Here is a 20,358-nt window from a genome sequence, read left to right on the forward strand (position 1 = left end):
CTATAGCTGGAATGTAGTCTTTAAGTCAAAGGCTATTGTGAGGGTTAAGTGAATTAGTACGTACAAAACACTTATAATAATAACACATATAATGCGATAAATATATATTAGTATATAAATTATAAAATAGTGAAACAATATATGTTCAATTAATACAAATAACTGTTGAATGTTTATTATATGGTATACAAATTCTATGCATTAGAAAACAAGTAATTATCCCATATTACTCTCACATATGTTCAGTCTATATAGACAATTAAACCAATATTAATAAATGCAATCTAGTCAATATGATGACAATAGTAAATACTGAGTGCTAATGGTTTTCTAAAAAGCAATATAAAAGAGGCATCTTGGACACAGAACTCAGCCCAATAATCAAGGAAGAGATTTGTCAGAAAGGCTAAGTAGGGATTACACAATTCAAAAAGTGTGAAGGATGATGGGGAGTGAAATAGAGACAAAAAAATATGCAACTTTTGAAAGATTTGGAATAATCTTTTAAATTTTTCTTATTTGAGTTGAGTGCAAATGTGTGTCTCTTTATGTGTCTGTCTGTAAGTGTATGTTAAAGTATGTGGTGGTATATGTGTGTATGTGTGTGTCTATTTGGGAATGCACTGTGTGTGTGAGAGAGTGAGAGAAAGGGTATATACATGTGTCTGTGTTGAGGTGTATTTGGGAGAGTAGGATTGGCGTCGTGGCTGAAGAAATAAGCAGAAGCTGTGTTACCATTTTATGCTATATTCAAGAGTTTGTGTTTCATTTTAAAGGCAATGTCAAGTCAACGATGGATTTTAGTAGGGGAATGAAATGTTAGAAAGACAAGTTTGGCAACTGTGTTATGAATGGAATTGAGGGCAGGGATGGTAAATAGGTTTCAACTGACATGCCAACTCTGATCAATTGGTAGTGGCTTCCTGGAGTACTTGTTGAGAAGGATTTTGAGGTCTTGTCCACACTAAGTAGGAAAGAACTCCATGATTGATTATCAATGTCTTCCATTTATTTCTCATGTCCAACCCCCCCCCGCTTCTTTCAATTGAATCTGGTCCCTACAGGGCATATCTGTTAGAGATACCAGACGTAGATCAACTAATATCATCATAAAAAATACAGATGGAAAACTTCTTTTCTCTGAAAGCTTCTAACCTTGAAAATGCTATAACATTTTTACTTGTCTTAGGAAGAAATATATGGGTTAGCACAGACATTAGCAAGTAAGTATATTAAAATTATTAATTTAATGATTTCAACTAATTTGTAAACACTATTTGGAAACAAAGCTTTGGTAATCTATATTTGTAGTATCAGAATAAAAAGAAAACCAAACACATAATAAGAGGAAAGTTTTAAAGCTAAAGATTATGAGAGATTATTGTGTTTGTAAATATATTGACTTTGTCAAAACGTTCCCTTCTTGTACTTCAGTTAGACTAAATACCCTCCTGTTATGTGTTTAACATATTACCCTTCTGATTTAGATTTAATTGACTAAATGTTATAAAAGGTTCCAGAGCCAGCTTTAAATAATAAATACTCCCTCACAGTGCAAAGAATAACGCATTTAGAGCCAGACAAGCCTGCTTTAAAGAATCCTGACTTTGTCATTACTAACATTTGGAGCTCAGGGAAGATTTCTTTGGTGTGTCTCCTGTCTAAGCATATAGTACTAACTTAATAAAGTTTTTAAAAGGCTCAAATTCAATAATACATATGCATAAAAAATGCAATTGATAGAATAGTGTAATAACACCCAACGAGCTTTGAAAGCATAGTTCCTATGCCACATTTTATTAATTGTTAAAAAAGCCTAAATTAATTTTGGAATCAATCACATATTAAGAAATGTTTAAAAACAGAAAATCCATAAAATTCTCATTTGTTTTTATATAACATTATATACTAAAATGTTAGATATTGGGGCCACTAATTTAAAAGCTCATGGTTCACCTAATAATAAGCTAATAGTACAAACAGATGTGTGCTTCACTCTCCATTAAACAAAGTGCAACTTGAGTAAGATTTCCTAAGAACTTCATAAGAGAAAATCACAGAGTGAATATTAAATATAAATTTAACTGTAAATTGATTTTTATAGAACTATTCTGAATTGCTATTGTAGCACAGGGTTATTAACACATGAATTCTGGGTTGAAACATGGCTTCAAATACTATTGCACTTTTCAAAATGCCCACACAGGATATCAGATGTGAGAGTAAATAGATTTTTTCACTTTTTAATGGCTAATAATCACCCTTCCAAATGACAACTTCATTGATAGTCCCATGTTAATTACAAATTGTATTTGATTCTTTTAAATAGGATAATGTTGGAAATGGAACTAATGATTTCACATACATTAACAATTTTCATCATGCTTCATGTAACTTAAGAGAACACTGTGTTGAAGTGTAGTTGATTTGAAGTATGTTCAGTTTCTTTCTACTCCACCAGGTACTGCATTAACATGACCGCAGGGTCTAGAGGTTTAAAACCTAGAAAATAGAGCAAAACTTGTCAAGAAAATGGCCCCTATAGCAGTCAAAGACTTGGAAAAATATTACTCTAAAAACTAGTGTTCTTGGTCCAGTAATAAATATGCAGTAATTTTAATTGAAACAAGCAGAATATGAAATGACTCTTCCAATATTGATACTCATGTTGTAAAAAACTCAATTATTCAGAAGTCATTTCTTCTAATTTTAAAGAATATCACATTCAATGGATCACCATTTAATACACCAGTAGTGCATAGTCATTTAATTATATGAAGACCAAACTACTAGAGAAATGATCCATTTTATACATTCTTACTATATTTAGAATTAATATCTGTTGTTTTGTGATCTCTTTCAACTTTATGTCACACATTATCATCTCCTTTTCATTTAGTAGAAGCATGGGGAAAGAAAATGAACTATCCCGTCATGGTTGAGTTTCTTTATGTTTCACTTCAGTTTTCTGGGCATTACTAGTAGCTTTTATTTCACAGTTGTTTCTTGTTTAAGTCTCACACAAGATGACAACAGCATGGGGCAAATCATTTTTGGCTTAATTTGAAATGCTGTTTTCAGGGTATTTTAACAGCAGCAATTCTCATATGAGCAAGTAAAGATCATAAATGTTATCTGTATCTCCCCAGGTAAACTACGAATAGAAAAACAAACACACGCCAGAATTTGTAAAGTGATAGAGGAATTTAGTATGTCTTAGCCATGCTAGTAGAGTTTCAACATGGACAAAATCTATATATATGGTATTTGACATACTCTTTTTTTTATTACGTTATGCTAATCACCCCACATTACATCATTACTTTTTGATGTAGTGTTCCATGATTCATTGTTTGCATATAACACCCAGTGCTCCATGCGGTACATGCCCTCTTTAATACCCATTACCGGGCTAACCCATCCCCCCATCCCCCTCCCCTCTAAAACCCTCAGTTTGTTTTTCAGAGTACATAGTCTCTCATGGTTCGTCTCCCCCTCCGATTTGCCCCCTTCATTTTCCCTTCCTACTATCTTCTTCTTCTTCTTCATTTTTTAAACATATAATGTATTATTTTTTTCAGACGTGCAGGTCTGTGATTCAACAGTCTTGCACAATTCACAGTGCTCACCATAGCACACACCTTCCCCAATGTCTATCACCCAGCCACCCCATCCCTCCCACCCCCACCACTCCAGCAACCCTCAGTTTGTTTCCTGAGATTAAGAATTCCTCATATCAGTGAGGTCATATGATAGTGACATACTCTTAAAAGGAACAAGGTAAAAACAAGGAAATAAAAGTGCTTACAAATCGGAAAAACTCTACACTGGAAATTCAATCTAAATTTATGCTATCCGGGTGAAATATATGTTAAGTGTCAAGAAAATTAACAATTACAAACTCATGGCTCTGTGCATATGTGTACGTGTGTGTGTGTATGTGTGTGTGTGTGTTGGGGAAGGAGTATTCTTAAGAAGAAAAAAAAAACAAAGAACCAGTGAAAATCATCTGGTTAACTTACTGAAAAAGGTACCAAAATTGTTTTAACAAAAATGGATTGATGTAAATTGGGGAGCAGGAACCGTGCCTTGTAGATTCTTATATCCTCTACCTCAAGCAAAGGACCATCCATCTCTTGGCTAACAGCAAGAAGGAACAAATGGGATGGCCAGTCCACTCTCATTTAATAAACACAGTCTACCACAAAGATTGTCAGTCTTAATTCTAATATTGTTTTAAATATTTGCAAAAGGTTATATTGAGCAGATATCATTTTTCTAATGTCATTTAGAAACCTCCCATTTGTCATGTTTTAAGTGCAAATTCTTACTATTCATTCATTTCATCACTGTTTGTAAATTTTTAGAACCTCTTACATCTGGTATAATCTCTGAGACCTGTCTATATTTACTGATACCTGATTTAGAGTGAGTACTTGAAGGTCACAAGTGAAAGTATTTTTATGTCCTCACCATCTCAAATTAACATTGGTAGTGAACTCTTTGCATGTATAATTACAATGAGACTGTATGTGGGCTTTTCTATATCATCTCTAGATAAATTCTAACCATCAAACTATATAATGAGGCTATCTCCTCCCTAGATTTATATTTTATTCTTGTATAACTTAAGCCTAAGATTACATCTGCTTTTTAAAGCGGCCATCAAATTACACTGACAAATTTATATTGTTTGTTTTATTTTTTTAAAGATTTAATTAATTTATTTATTTGTCAGAGAGAGAGAGAGAGACAGAGAGAGCACAAGCAGGGGGAATGGCAGGCAGAGGGAGAAGCAAGCTCCCCACTGTACAGGGAGCCTGATGTGGGACTGGATCACAGGACTCTGGGATCATGACCTGAGCCGAAGGCAGACGCTTAATCGACTGAGCCACCCAGGTGTCCCAATATTGTTTGTTTTAAATAAAAACTCCAATCTTTTTCACATGGAGAAATCAGTTTACATTTTTTTTTCTGTATGTATGAAGTTGATGTTTCTGAAACTCATTGAAAAACAACTGTGTTTAAGTCAAATGCAAATTAAAATTTTGGTTGAGAGGATGATGACCCAAGGTACATAAGTATTTAAAATTCATTTATTTATAAATATGAGGGACACTATTTTCATACTTTGTGTGTTAATTAAGTTATTCTGCTGAGACTGAGGTGAATGAATTTGGAAAAGAAACAATACTTTCAGAGATATTGTCTGAGAGTCACACCCACATAAAAAGTGATGGGGTTAAAAAACACCTGAAGTATGTCAGCTTCTATTAAATCTAACTAAATTTTCTTTTGGTTTTTTTTTTGTTGTAGAATTTATAAACACTTCTCTTACACCTCACCCACCCTAATGCACACTACTTCACTCATATATATTCTATGCATTTTCACCAAACAAAAGTGGGATTGGTTATTGCCCAGGTCAATTTGGTAGTTAAGTGAACAAATATAAGCTCACATAAATTAGATTTGATTTCCATGAGTTTGCCATCATAACGATATAGCGGATATTTGTAGTCAAAGCCAGTTATTTCTAAAAATTAAATGGAGTATAAATACCCTAGTAAAAGTAAGTTTTAAAAATAGTATTCTTTTGTGGGGAAATGGAGAAGAAGAAACAGACCATTAAATTAATCGTGCAAAAAACAAAGAAACAAACAAACAAACTAGTCCAAAATGTTTGGTTATGATTGGGTGGCATTAAGATTGAAATGCTTGAGTGGAGATTTGTTTTGTTGTGGTGTGTTTTGTTTTTTCCTTATGAAAATAGTTCTTAACTTGTATTTCTAAATGTAAATGTAACTGTTGAAACTTATTGTAGAGATGCTTTTTTGAAGAAAGATCTGTATCTTGTCCTCTTCTACTTTTTCTAGAACAAGTAATGCGTCTTACCTTAAGACAGATCTAATCAGCAATATTACTGTACCTCCTCTGACTTCTCATTTGAACTTCACATTTTTTTTTCTCTCCAAGATTCACAGGTATCTGTTTTTGTTTTTCCACGTGTCTTAGGTGGTTTTTCTAATATTTATCTTCCTACTTTTTATAAGGAGTTCTCAGCTTACTTTGCCAATCCCCTTAAATCTATTAATAAATTGTTTCTATATTAATTCTTTATATAATAACCATGTTTCCAGAAACAATGCATGTTTCTGAAGTATATCTTACTCATTAATAAATGCCTTATTGTGTTTGAATCAATATTAAAAAAAAGATCCATATGTCTAGGAGATTAAAAGAAGACTGCTTAGGGTAGCATTCCAAATTCAAATTCTAAGTTCACTTCTTTTACTTTAAGAGTAAAGACAATAAACTCTCTAAAAGAGAGGATTAAACGATATAACTAAATACAAATGCAAATTACAGCTTTGCTTATACACCATATCTTATCTATATGATTGGCAAACATTCAGAAGTTTGCAAAAATACTTGGTTGCCAAGGCTACAGAGAAGCAAGAACTCACATTTTTGTTGGGAAAGCAAAATGGTACAACCTTATGGAAGGGAATTTGGCAAATTACATATGCGTTTCCCCTTTTACACTGAGATCTCATTTCAAGAAATCTATTCTAAAATACACGGGCAAAAATCCAAAAATACACATATGCAAGTATATCTTGTTGCAGTAGTGTTTGCAGTTTTAAACTGTGCATTGTGGATACAACTTATTATCCATCGATAGATTAAATGATAGTACCACACAACAGTGGGGTCCCACATGGGGCCCTTGTTGCAATAAAGAGTAATAATTTATATATATATGCTTTTATGATGTAATATCTTGGGATTTTAGACATAAAAAGTAGAGTAAGCAAAGTGTGTATAGGATGTGGGCAAGGTTATCAATTTATCGTCCCTCAGCTCCTAATCAACCCTTCTTTGTCTAGAGCAATACCCTCTTCCTAAAAATCTCTTCTTTACAGCTAGCAAACATGTTCAGCTTTGTCAAGAGAGAGCACTCTAGGGACACTGGAAGGAGACCAAGGTAGGACGCCACTTCCTTTCCCAGTTGTGGTCCTGCTTCCAGGCTTCCTTTATTAAGCATGGTTGCTGAGACCCATTGATGCTCATATTGTAAGAACAAACACATATTGCAAATGGAAGTTTAATTCTCCTTGCTAAAAATAAGGGAAGAGACTTCCAACTTCCTTCCCTTTTTGAAGTGTTTACTTTAGAAAACATACGTTCTTTCTTTGCCTCTTTGAACTGTAAGTAAATCTATGCAATGGGTGAAAGAGTATCCCAGGAACTGGGGAGCCTGTCAAGGCTTGGGGGCCATCTCTTGAAATGCAAGATGTCAGCCCTGTCTCCCACTTTCCTGGCTCCAAGCTCCAAACCTAGCCTTTCTCCTGTCGTAAAGATACAAGAAATATTTTTTTTTCTTTTAAAAGCATTTAGCAAAACAAGTGGCTACTCCAATTACCAGGTGATTTAGGATGAGCTATATGTAACAAATGGTGCCGTACAGTCCTCTTAATCAAGGATTAGTTATTATTTATCCTGAAAATGTATAAAATATATCACTTGGCTATGTACAATGGTAAGATTTCGTAGTGGTTTTTTTTGCAATCTATTTAGGAAATGCCTGTGATGCACATCACATGATGGTTTCATACTCTTTCAATAATAAAACTGGCTTTATTTCTCTTCTCCTTTTGTAAAGAGGTTTTCTCGAGTAGCAGGAGATTTAGTTTTCAGTTATATTTTCCCAACAATATTAGTAGACCTCACAGACTCTCCCAACACGAGGATGCTTTAATGGCAGGTTTTAGTCAAGCTGTCAAGAGACATTTGTCTACCTACCCCTAGGACCTGATGTAAAGAGCATCCCTGCTACCACTTCAGGCCACACTCTCCCAGTCAGTGGGCTATTTCTATGAGTAAGTTTCTACCACCCCTGAGACAACTATTTCCGTACCTAACAACTGCTTCTTACTACCTGCGTTTCCCTAGCAAGGAGCCACTTCCATAGCAGCTGTGGCAGTGCGCTCCATTAACTCTCCCCACCTAGTGACCGCTAGGTACAGGTCAGGCACACCAAGTCTCTAGACCACACCTTGTGACAACCATGGGTGACTCCAACAGTGTAGCTCCAGCTTGCCCTCTCAGGCAACTTGCTTTGACACCAGTAAGGCTGTTGGCTTCTGAGTTTGTCTAACCCCTTTTTTTTTTTTAAGATTTTATTCATTTATTCATGAGAGAGAGAGAGAGAGAGGCAGAGGGAGAAGCAGGCTCCCTGAGGAGCAGGGAGCCCGATGCGGGACTTGATCCCACGACCCTGGGATCATGACCTGAGAAGAAGGCAGCAGTTTAACCATCTGAGCCACCCAGGCGCCCCTGTCTAACCCTTTTCAAAGAAATTTGAATCTGTCTTTGGGTGGGCATCTTCCTTTGTCATCACTCGACTATAGATAGTAGCTTTGTGTTTGCCTTCACTAATTTTAGATCTCCTGAGTATTTCCTTACCTCTTTAAGTAGTCAACCACCTTTGCCTAATTGAACACTGTTTCTGTTAAAATTCCCTTTCTCAAAATAAGAGCTTTTCCTGACTCCCGATTGGATCTGACTGATACAGAGTTGACACTAGGAGTGATTCTGGCCCACAGCCTCTCTACAATGGGTTGGATTGGGTTTCAGTGCAGTGCTGAGCTCCTTGTAAATGGTCACTGGGAAGCTAGTAATGCACAGCATGGAGTGGCATCTCATTTATCAAGTCATCACATGGGGTTGATCGTGATAAAATTCTAACAGAAACAGGTACCTTGAGAGCCCAAGAGGCTGCTCCACTTGACTGTTTCCGGGGTAATTACGGACCACTGTCTGACTGTGGTGTTATATGCATTCCTTTGAATGCACCGCTTATAGAAAGAAAATGACCAGCTCAAGTCTTTAACTCTCAGTTTAAATTCAGTCTGAAAACTACAGAACTTCCATAACAGCCATAAAATGATCTGTTACTTCTTGTATCATCAGAACCAACATTGTTAAAAAGAAATACAAAATTTAATTGTGGGGGTGCCTGGGTGGCTCAGTCAGTTAAGTGTCTGCCTTCGGCTCAGGTCATGATCCCGGGGTCCTGGGATCGAGCCCTGCATCAGGCTCCCCGCTCAGTGGAGAGCCTGCTTCTTCCTCTGCCCTCTGCCTGCCGCTTCCCCTGCTCATGCTCTCTCTCTCTCTCTCTCTCGCTGGCTTTTGCTCGCTCTTACTCTCTCTTTCAAATAAATAAATAAAATCTCAAAAAAAAATTTAATTGTGTGCAATGACAGCTGGATTTACAGCCTCAAGTTTCTCATGTGATAAATAGGGTGTAGGTTAGGAAAAATGAGGGACCCTGAAACTTGGAATGGAAACTTTGGACCCAGATGAACCTCAGGATTTTGGACCCTGAATTATACAGCCTTCCTTGCTAATAGAAGTGTCATGCCGTGGTGTTTCTTCTCAGCAACTTGCCTTTCTATACTTGAAAACCTGTCATGAGTTTTTTTCTGGGGCACATGCCTTGCAAGTGTATGTCCATTGTCCTCAACTCTGTCATAGTCATCTTCTATCATAATGAGACTCCTCCTAGTCTCCCCTCTACCAAGATAATTAAACAGAAGCACTGTCATGTCCTTGGTGAAACTGCAGGTGATAATGCCATTTTTTAATTTTAATTTTTAAATGTATTTAAAAAATCATTCATAGTAACAATTATTAAATTCAAGGTATGTCACCTGTTTAGTCTGCACACAAGTCAGAGGGTACTTGAATAATAACTGTATTATTTCCAGCCTATTCTGGTTTTAACTTGAGTTGCAACTGCTGTTTTGATGTAATACCTTTATTGGGCAAATCCTCACCCCGGGCACTTGGTATGCAGCTATTGGTTTGGCTAATACTGGCTTCCCTATATCAATATAGAATATGAGAAGGAATTTTCCCTTACCTAGTAGGGCCAACAGTGTGGCTTCACAATTGTCTCAGGGCAATGTCAATTCTGTTCTTTGTCCTACTATTGTCTGTAAATATTTTGATTTTTTTCCTTTTATTTTTTTTCACATTCCACTGCTCATTACCAATGGCATCATTTTGATTAGATCTAATGAGTAAGAAGTAATGAGTAAGAAGATATGGAATATGTCATATCTTAGTATGACATATTCCAACTGGAGGAGAGATGGACAATCTCAAACTTAGAAATAAAGTTTTACTGGGACGAAACTATGATCATTTGTTTACATATTGTCTTTGGTTATTTTTATACTAGAGCAGCAGAGTAGTTGTGACAGACATCATACCTACCACAGATTTTAAAATATTTATTATATTGTCCTTTGCAGAAAAAGTTTTTCAACCCTTGAAATAGGGGGTAGGAGATAAACACAACAAAACCTTAGGGGCTTGCTACTTAAATGAAGTTTTTGGGGGTTCAGTGGTCTGTAGCATGCCAAGACAACCCCTCTAAGGTGAAGAAAAGTTGCTATACCTTGCAGCATAATGCATAGTAAACTTTTTGGATTGAAGGCAACCTATACCACATTTGAATGTGAGAAAAGATGTGGATTAAAAAAAAAACAGATATGTAGACGAATCTCTCAGAAAAGGTACAGACTTTAAAGATATTTGAATGCCCACCAAAGGGCATCTGCTTAATCAGAGGATTTTAGTAATCATATAGACAAATAATATGCTCTGTGGATGTGAGTCATACTCTTTCCCCAGATATCTTAAGTACTTGTTCAACTGGCTCATAAATAAAGTGGTCATATTGGCAGAAAGGAGTCTAGTAATGGGTTTAACAACATAGACTTACCTCTTACCACTACTGTTCAGCTACGGATCAAGAGCAGAGTCCAACATTGAACCCATAATATAGAACCATTACCCAGAGAACCAGCCAGCAATCTGTGGCAGGCTGATTTCATTGGATATCTTCCATTATTAAGAGATAGAGATTTGTCTTCACTACAATTGACACAATTTCTGGATACAGTTTTGCCTTCTTTGCCTGTAATGTTTCTGCTGGCACCACCATCCACGCACATCCAGAATGTTTATCTATCATTATATACTATACAGAGTACAGTTTCTGATGAAGAAATTACTTTTATTGAAAAGGAAATAAAACAATGAGTTCACACCCATTCAATTAACTGATCTTAATACAAATCCCCTTACTCAGAACCTTCCGAATGAATGTCTTCAGACTCAGTTATGGCACCTATCAGGACACAACACTCTGAATAGATGGAGCTTTGACTCCATCAAATAAGGATTTGCTTTCAATGAAGGACCATAATATGGTGCAGTCTCCCCCCATAACCCGAATACATGGGTCTGGGAATCAAGGAATGGAAGTACATGTAAGTCTTCCATTATTCTTAATCAGCCAATCAGGAAAGTTTTGCTTCCTATACCAATGACTTTTACCTGACAGTTTGGATATCTTATTTCTCACTTGGGTAGTCCTTCCACTAATGGACACAACAATGGTTCCATTGATTTGGAAGATGAGATCAGCACCTAGTCATTTTGGGATACTTATGCCACTAAAACATCATGTCAAAAAAGGGGTAGTTCTACCGGACAGAATGATTAGTTTTGGTTACCCAAAAGAAATTGGATTACAGCTGTATGATGAATACAAGAAAGAGAATGTCTGGAGACCAGGGGATTCTCTTAGGACATTTCTTAGTACTTCCATTTCCATAGGAAAAATCAACAGGAAGCTATAGAATCCAAAATGAGGCAGAAATTGTGAAAGCCACACCATTCAAAAATGAAGATTTATGTAACTCAACGAAGTAAGGAACTCAGACCATTTGAAGATTTTACCAGTGTCAAGGGAAATATGGAATGGATGGTAGAAGAATGAAGTCATAGCTGTTGACTATGGCCTCACAATGATGACCTTAGTAGCTTTGCATATTTTCTCCTTGCTTGTTATGTTTACATGTATGTGTGTGCATATATACAATTTTGTTCTTTGTGTTTCTTTCCATTTTTATTTTATTTTTTTTAAGATTATTTATTTATTTGAGAGCAAGAGAGAGAGAGCACGCATGAACGGGGTGAGGGGCAGAAGGAGAAGCAGGCTCTCTGCTGAGCAGGGAGCCCAAAGTGGGACTCAATCCCGGGACTCCAGGATCACAACCTGAGCCAAAGGCAGATGCTTAACCAACTGAGTCACCCAGGTGCCCCCCATTTTTATTTCATACATAATTTTTGTTAACTTCCACAATTAAGTCTTATTGATTTCTCCTAAATTTCTGTTAAAGTACTACTGAACACCATGATCAGTAATAATTTGACAGGAATTAAGTAATTAATATAACTGGAGATGTATACAATTAGTACTGAGAATGTCTGCCTCTGTATTTTGGGAAGAAAGTAAAACCATATCTGAAAGAGAAATAGCTGCATCTTACTAGGTTTCAAGAATAGTATATATGGGAGGTGAGTGGCCAAAAGAGTGGGCCATGTCACTTACTGATTTAGTTTCTATTTGTTTCAAATCCATCATTTTCCCATGCTTTATCATACTGACGCTGGACCTATAAACAAATTTTCTTTGTTAGTCTTTGTTCTTAGAATGTTGGAATGCCACTGTGCCTCAAAGGCCTTGATAACTAGAGAAGAGTAAGGAACCACATTCTCTACAACCCTGAGCTCTCCCTCTCTCTCTACCCTGATCTAACATCTAACATACTTTGAGATGATTAGAGGTCGGCCAAAGACACATTGTTCACAATAAAAACTGGAAACCATATACATTGGTCTGTGTATTGTGAGTAACTTTGGGGGGGAGAAGAAATAAAACTTCCGTGTCTCTCTTAGATGCAGGCACCAAAGTTACAATCCTGCCTTATACTCGGGCAGTAGGGGTGCCCAAATTCAGTGGATGGGGTTTGGCAAATTTCACAGTGGGAAAGGGGCACTAACATGACCTTGTATGGGAGATGCTTTAGGCCAAATCAATAAACTATTGTTGCTTCTACATCTGAGGGCATAACAGAAATTAATGAGTTACATGTTTGAACTTCACTCTACCGTGAGTACCAGGGAGTATTATCATGATAATGGAGAGTTTCGTGTGGAGAAATGTTAATGAGACAAATTCTTTTTGGAATTTCCCCCCAGTAGGTTAGTCAGAATTTAGCATGTGTGTCTCTATCTCTGATGTCCTAAGATCTCACTCTTTAGATGATGCCCTGTTAGTGGGCAAGTCAGAGCCTCAGCTGCCTCAGTCCTGACTGCATTTTTATCAAACCTCTACCAGCAGAGGTAGATGGTAATTGCTGACACAATTCAGAGAGGACTGCGCACTAAGTAAAGTTCCTTGGGATTATGTGGGCATACTTATAATGCTCACTTTTTCTGGCAGTCAAAAAAAACCCTGTCACAATCTGATCACTCTTTTCCTTAGCTTTTGAAGTGTCTGTCAGAAACAAAAGGGATGGCCCTGGATCCTGTATGTCCCCCACAAATTCCTGTCAATACCTCAGGATGTTTTTCTCACTCCTATCCTCTTGGCTGTTTCTCTGTCCTTCCATGGGCTGAAGGAACGCCATTTGGTTGTTGGTTTGGGCAAGTTAGGCAGGTTGGAATAACTTTCCCTCCAAAAACAAGAACTGAACTCAATTATTCAATTGAACCGGAAACCCTCGGACCTACCACTCATTTGTGAGGTTATGTTGGAGGTATTGTCAACTTCTGCCTCTTAGCAGATGTAAGTACAACTTTCAAGGCCCCAATAGTTGAAACCAACACTTTCTTTCTATGGGCCTTGGGAACTATGCTTCTGCTCTGGATTCAACCCTAGGAATTAATTTATTTCCCTCCTTAAATCGTGACATACACCTTACAAGTGGTCATGAAATACTTGCAAATATTTAAAGAAACATTACTAGTAGATCTTGTAGCCCTCACATGACTAGGATGATTTCTCTGAAATGAGCTTAAACACGGTCCCTTGGTGAACTGTTCTCTGATAAATTCTGCTGCTTGGAGTCCTGTAGAGGACAGCCTTAATTAAGTTCCCTGTGAGACATATAGAACAGATTTGATCTCAGCCACTGTTAGTCACATTATGCAGAATGCCCAACAGCAGTTTACACATGAGGAAATTAAACTGAGGCCAAGATGTTGTAAAAGCAAGAGGTGAATATTACGGGGAGACACTTGACTCTTTTACATTTCTGCAGGTCTTGTGAACAAAGACACAAACTGTTTTGTTTTGGCTTTTTTTTTGGACTATCTTTCTGGTATATTTGTATGATGAACAATCTTGGAAAATATTGTGTCTCCTTCAGAACAAATGACAGGTATTTTTACTCTCTATTATAAAAGATTCAGGTTCTTTATGCTCCAGGTTCCTCTTCTGTAATTTAACAAACTGTGGGTACAGGCATCTTTCTTGGCCTATCAGTGTTGCCCCTGTGGGACTCAGGTTCAAGCAGAACTGAGGCAAATATGCTAATGTTCATGATTTTTGCTATCCCGTCAGTAATAATGTCATTTACCTCTGACCCAGGAGTCTCATCTCTTTAATCAATATCCATAATATTGTGGTGAGCTAATGTGTTGGTCTGTAAGCAGGATAAACATTTGGACCCATTATAATTCTTGATATTCTTATTCCTTTTCCCTATAGGCTCTTTTTTTTTCTCTTAGATTTTATCATACAATGAATTTTGCTTCTTTATCTTGCTTTCCCCTCCCAAATTTCTTCCTAGAATATGCAATCCATTAAATTATGGGTTTGTATCTGTTTGATTCGCTGATGTAGTGTTAGTTCTTAGAAAAGTATCTTGCACAGAGTGGGTGATGTATAAATATTTATTGAATCAGTGAACAAACTCTGTAACCACAAATATAATAATAAATACTCATCTTAATAATAAATAAAAAGTTTTAAAACTACCAGGACATACTAATCTGATCTACACACAAATAGAGTAAAAAAAGAAATAGTCTTTTTTGAACAGAAAAATAGAAAAAATATATAGTCTACAATAGAAATCAGAATACTTTTGAAACAGAACTGAATTTCAATGAATTAATATATAATAAAACCTACTAGATAAAGCAAATGTATACTACAAATAAACTAGAGATTTCCATTCTCATAAAGATATATTTATATATTTAAATATGTAAGTACATAAATAAATGTGACAATAATAGACATAGAAAGGCAAATTAGAAATCTAATTAAAGAAAAAAAAGAAAACAAGGAAAACCCAAAGATTACCTACCACAGCAGAACCTTAATGGAAAGACTTGGGATTTTCCAGCAGTGTGAATGACCCCAAGAGGAAATCTATCTAATTTTGAACAGAAGAATTAGCAAGTCTACATGGGTAAGAAAAATAAGCCACAGTATCCTATCACTGTCTTTTTTCGGAATATAAATAATAATCTGATTTCCTTTGATCTTCCTTTCTCATCAATCAACCAAATTGTTTTTTCTAATTGTTTAGATGAAGGAAAGGGTGTTATTTATTAGCTTTCTAAGAATCCACCCATATCACATTCAGCAGTATTTTTTCTAGATAAACATGAGAACGTTTATTAATAAATACCACATTAACTGAATAAATACAAAACATATAAAGGTAAAAACCAAAGTAAAAAATAACTAAAGTTTAAGTGTATAGATGATTTTTTAATACATACATTTTATTATTATTATTTTTTTAGACATTTTACTTATTTATTTGAGAGAGAGAGATTGAGAGAGAGCACACAGGAGCTGGCGGGAGAGGGAGAGGGAAAGGGAGAGAGGATCTGAAGCAGATTCTGCACTAAGCACAGAGCCCCACTAGGGGCCAGATCTCATGACCGCAAGACCATGACCTGAGCCAAAGCAAAAGTGAACGCTTAACTGACTGAGCCATCCAGCACCCCAAAATACATACATCATTAAAAACTAAGAATAGAAGGGAACTTAGCTTAGTAAAGGGGATCTTAAAAATGTAGAGTTAAGGTCATCCATAGTGATCAAACTTTAGAAACATTTCAATTCAGCTTAGTGGGAACAAAAATTACTATACCTCAGACATTTCACATTATACTGGAAGTTAGCTAATTCTGTAAGACAAGAAAAGGGAAATGAGGATCATGATTATTGGCAAGAAAGAAATGAAAATATCATTTGCAGAAAATATAACTGCCTAAATAGTATATCAAGAAGTATTTTAAAATCAAAATTAAAATTTGTGGATAGAGGATAAGCATATGCAAATGATCATTGAGTTTATAAAATTGCAATAACTAATTTAAAAAATACAATAGAATCCCTTTCTGATCTACCATCTGTGGTGGAACCACCACCAAGATACAGATTTTCGTGAAAACCCTTATGGGGAAGACCATCACTCCCGAGGTTGAACCCCAGGTACAATAGAAAACGGTAAAGGCCAAGATCCAGGACAAGGAAGGAATTCCTCTTGATCAGCAGAGACTGATTTTTGTAAGCAATGGGAAGATACATGTACTTTGTCTGACTGCAATATTCCAAGAGTCCACTCTTCATCTTGTGTTGAGACTTCGTGGTGCCAAGTAAAGGAAGAGTAAGTCTTACACCACTCCCAAGAATAAGAATAAGAAAAAGAAGGTTAAAGTGGCTGTTCTGAAATATTTTAAAGTGGATGAGAATAGCAAAATCAGTTGTCTTTGTGGGGAGTGCCCTACAGATGAATGTGGTGCTGAAGATTTTATGGCTAACCACTTTAACAGACATCATTGTAGTAAATGTCTGACCTATTGCTTCAACAAACCAGAAGACAAGGAATTGTATAGGGATTAATAAAAAACATTAACTAAAAAAAAATAAGCAACAGGATAAATTTTCCATCAACAATAACATAAGCTTCTTAGAAAATACCAAATTTTAGTAGACATTTATGAAGAAATTACAAATATCACTTTAAAAAGAATCCGACTAAAGGAGAGATTGCCCATGTTAATGGATGGCAACATTCAAAATTATGAACAGATCAATATATCCAAACTTTTAAAAACAATCCAATAAAAACTTCAATGCTACTTTTTCACAACACTTAGAGAAAAATGTTATCTTAAAATGAGTGAAGGAAATACAAGCATAAAGAGAAACAAGATAATTTTTAAATTAAAAAAAATGTGGAAAATTTCCACATCTATTAACAGATATCATAGTGCTATGATACTTTGATTTCAAAAATATAATAAGCTACATGCTTAGAAATAAATAAAATAAAAACCTAGTAATACTGGCATAAGGCAAATACTGGACAAGACAAACATCCTTTAAAGTGCATATCTAAACAAATTAGAAGTTAAGAGCAATCTACAGAAACTTAAAATAAAGCTTTACTGAACCCAGAGGGTTAAGGAGCACTGGGGACATGATTTGTATTGTTGAAAGTGATGGAGGAGAAAGTGAAGCCTCTGGCCCACATCAGGTAAAAAGTGAAGACTTAAAAAGAATTCTAGGATGTTTGGAAGGTTACATTTTGAAAGAAAAGGTAAACTTGGAGGGAAAAAAAAATCACATTTTCAAATCACATTTGAAACAAACTAGTATATACCAGTCTATGTGTGTGTGTGTGTGTGTGTGTATGTTTGTGTATTTAACATATAGTATATATATATTTATTTAATTTACTATATATTTAATTATATACTTAATATATTATATATTTAATATAGTTAATATATTAAATATACTGTCTATTTTCCACACACTCCAAGAATTCACAATCATAGTACTGCCTTCATGAAGTTTTTATTTTTCCACTTGCATCTCTGTTGGGATCCAAGAAAAAACTTGAAGTTGTTGTCAAGGCTAGTAGAACACTAGGTACTTAGCAGAAGGAAATACAGATTTTTTTCTCAATACAGTTTTTCTCAATAGAATTTATCTTATACTGTGACATAAGACTTTATGAGATGCTAAGAATTTATTGTAAGGACAAGAAATAGAATTTGTCAGTTATGGCTGAATGTTTACTATATTTGAGGACAATATAAATTTTATTTTGTAAATAAATGAAAATTAAATACACATAAAATATTTGTTATTCAGAGTGGTATTCAGACTAATTTTTAATTCCTCAGTACTAACTAGTCATGTATGTGTAAGATAAGATGTTCAATTCTTTGTTTTTTGTAACTGATCGGTTTTGTTCAGTTTATGAACGGGTATTGTCATACTCTGTGGGGTACCCAAGCTGAAAAGCACTTCTCCCTTTGGATAGAAACACAGGCATCCTGATAGGTAATTCTATTAAGTGTCACTCCTTTACCCATCATCTCTCTCTGCTAAAATATTTATGGATGTGCTTACAAAAACTCACCATAAAATTCATTATTTAAGGCAGTAGAATTTTAATTTGTAATTTATTATGGAAAATAAGAATAATAAATAAAAGTAAATAAAATTAAGAAATATTATGGAAAATAAAAACAAAAGCCTATTTTTCATTTCCTTAATTTTTTTCTAATCAAACTAAAGCATCATTGTATTCTTAATTATTTTTCACTGTTTATATAACTAATTTACTGTCTGAGGCAGAAGGCAAGACACATGCAAAGTCTTCATTATGTTAAGGTCAGGTAATCAATTTCCTATCTCAAAAGACAAAACTAATAGTACAGAGGATTATCACTAAATACAAGCAGCTGCTTTTGTAAGACTGGAGGTTTTCTGGGGAATCCTGCAATAATGGAGTGGGTAGGAAACAGAATCCCATGTATGTTTATCTTTGAATTCTGTGAAAACTGCATAGGTGTTTTTTAACTACAGATGAAACAAGGATTAATTTTGCTTTGATTCAAGTAATTGCTATTAAACATCAATGCATTTGAAGTAAAACATGAAAGGATGATGGAGAAAAGAATATTTCTCTTTGTTCTGAATGTCATGCAAGATTTTATTCTTAATAAACATAAGTCTAATTCTTACACATTTAAAAATTTCAGTTTACTTGATATAAACCATTTAGTACAAATATTAACACTTGTACTAGCTATCTCTAAATATTATCATCAAAAGCTAACAGTTTTTATACCATATTTAATAGAATTGATAACAATGCCACGTATTACTTTCTTTTCCTAAGTTCATACAATTTGATAACACTCTGTAAAGACTGATTAAATATAAACAATTCCTAAATTTAATTAATGCTATAGATCAATTTCATTTCGCAAGAAAACACATATGCGATTTTATTCTTCTCTAAGGGTTTTATCTAAAAATCTATTGATGCAATGTTACTCATTAATATTTCAAATCCCCCTTAGTTTTAATTCTAGGCATGATACATGAAGGCAAATTGTATAAGTCTTTGTCTGGAATATAAACAAAGTAATCAGTAATCTTAATATTGAAATCATTTCTTTGCATATTTAGCCAATTAGTTTGACATCTTAGCAACACTCAACACAACTGAATGAACATTTCTTTTGAAATATTCTCTTTCCTTAATCTCCATCAGATTAGATGCTTTTTATTTTTTCTCAGTTTTCTTTCATAGCTATTGCTATTCAATCTGATGTGTCAATACTGGAATTCCTCTACTTAGACTCTCTTGTTTTGTCATGTTCACTCTATTTCTAGGTGAATTTATTTATGCATTTTAAAAACCATCTGGTATCATCTCTTAATTTATATTATTTTATCTATGAAACTTCAGATCCATATATTCAAATATATTCTTGATAATTCATGTGGTACACATATTTCTTAGCCACTTTAAAATTTATGTGTTCAGAAATGAATGCCTGATTTACTTCTCACTCCACCACTCTTCCATCCCCACTCTGCACCTGGCCCTCCACTGATTTAGTAAAGTAATTTAGTCTACCTATGGTCTCCATTTCAATAAGTTTCATTGTATCTAACAAGCTGATTCTTCCTAAAAGCTAGGGATTATCTTTGATATAATGTTATATGTTCATTTCCTTCCTACTTTGGTCTTTAAAATATCACCAACCTATAGACATCTAACATCTAAAATACGTATCCATAGCTTCACTGTTCTCCATGGTGCCTGTTATCATTCTAGTACAACCCAACATGTTTCTCTCATTCTACTCAGGTCCAAGGCCCACCTCCAATTCATTCTCCATAAAGCTGAGAGATTTTTCAATAAGCATAATACTCCAACTTCTCTGTGATTCAAACAATTCAATTATTTCCCATAGTAATTAGGCTATTCACAAAGCCTACATGTTTGCTCCCTACTTCTGTGGCATTTTCTATTTACGCCTGATTCACCAATCTCATCTCTCTTGCCGTTGCTTTCCCCTTCATGTGCCAGTTCTACTTACTGTGGACTTTCTTTCTTTCTTTCTTTTAAATTTCTTGAACACAATGAAATATGCATC

At 35.1% G+C, this 20,358-nt stretch overlaps 1 pseudogene; it reads left to right on the top strand.

Moving 5' to 3' along the window:
* Positions 1 to 11,761: 11,761 nt before the first annotated feature.
* Positions 11,762 to 16,792, top strand: LOC114210096 (ubiquitin-ribosomal protein eS31 fusion protein pseudogene; annotated as a pseudogene).
* The last annotated feature ends 3,566 nt before the right edge of the window (positions 16,793 to 20,358 follow it).

The sequence above is a fragment of the Eumetopias jubatus genome, unplaced genomic scaffold, assembly GCF_037043125.1.
Source record: "Eumetopias jubatus isolate StellerSeaLion01/CBP00866 unplaced genomic scaffold, mEumJub1_p1.0 scaffold_3, whole genome shotgun sequence".
NCBI lineage: Eukaryota > Metazoa > Chordata > Mammalia > Carnivora > Otariidae > Eumetopias > Eumetopias jubatus.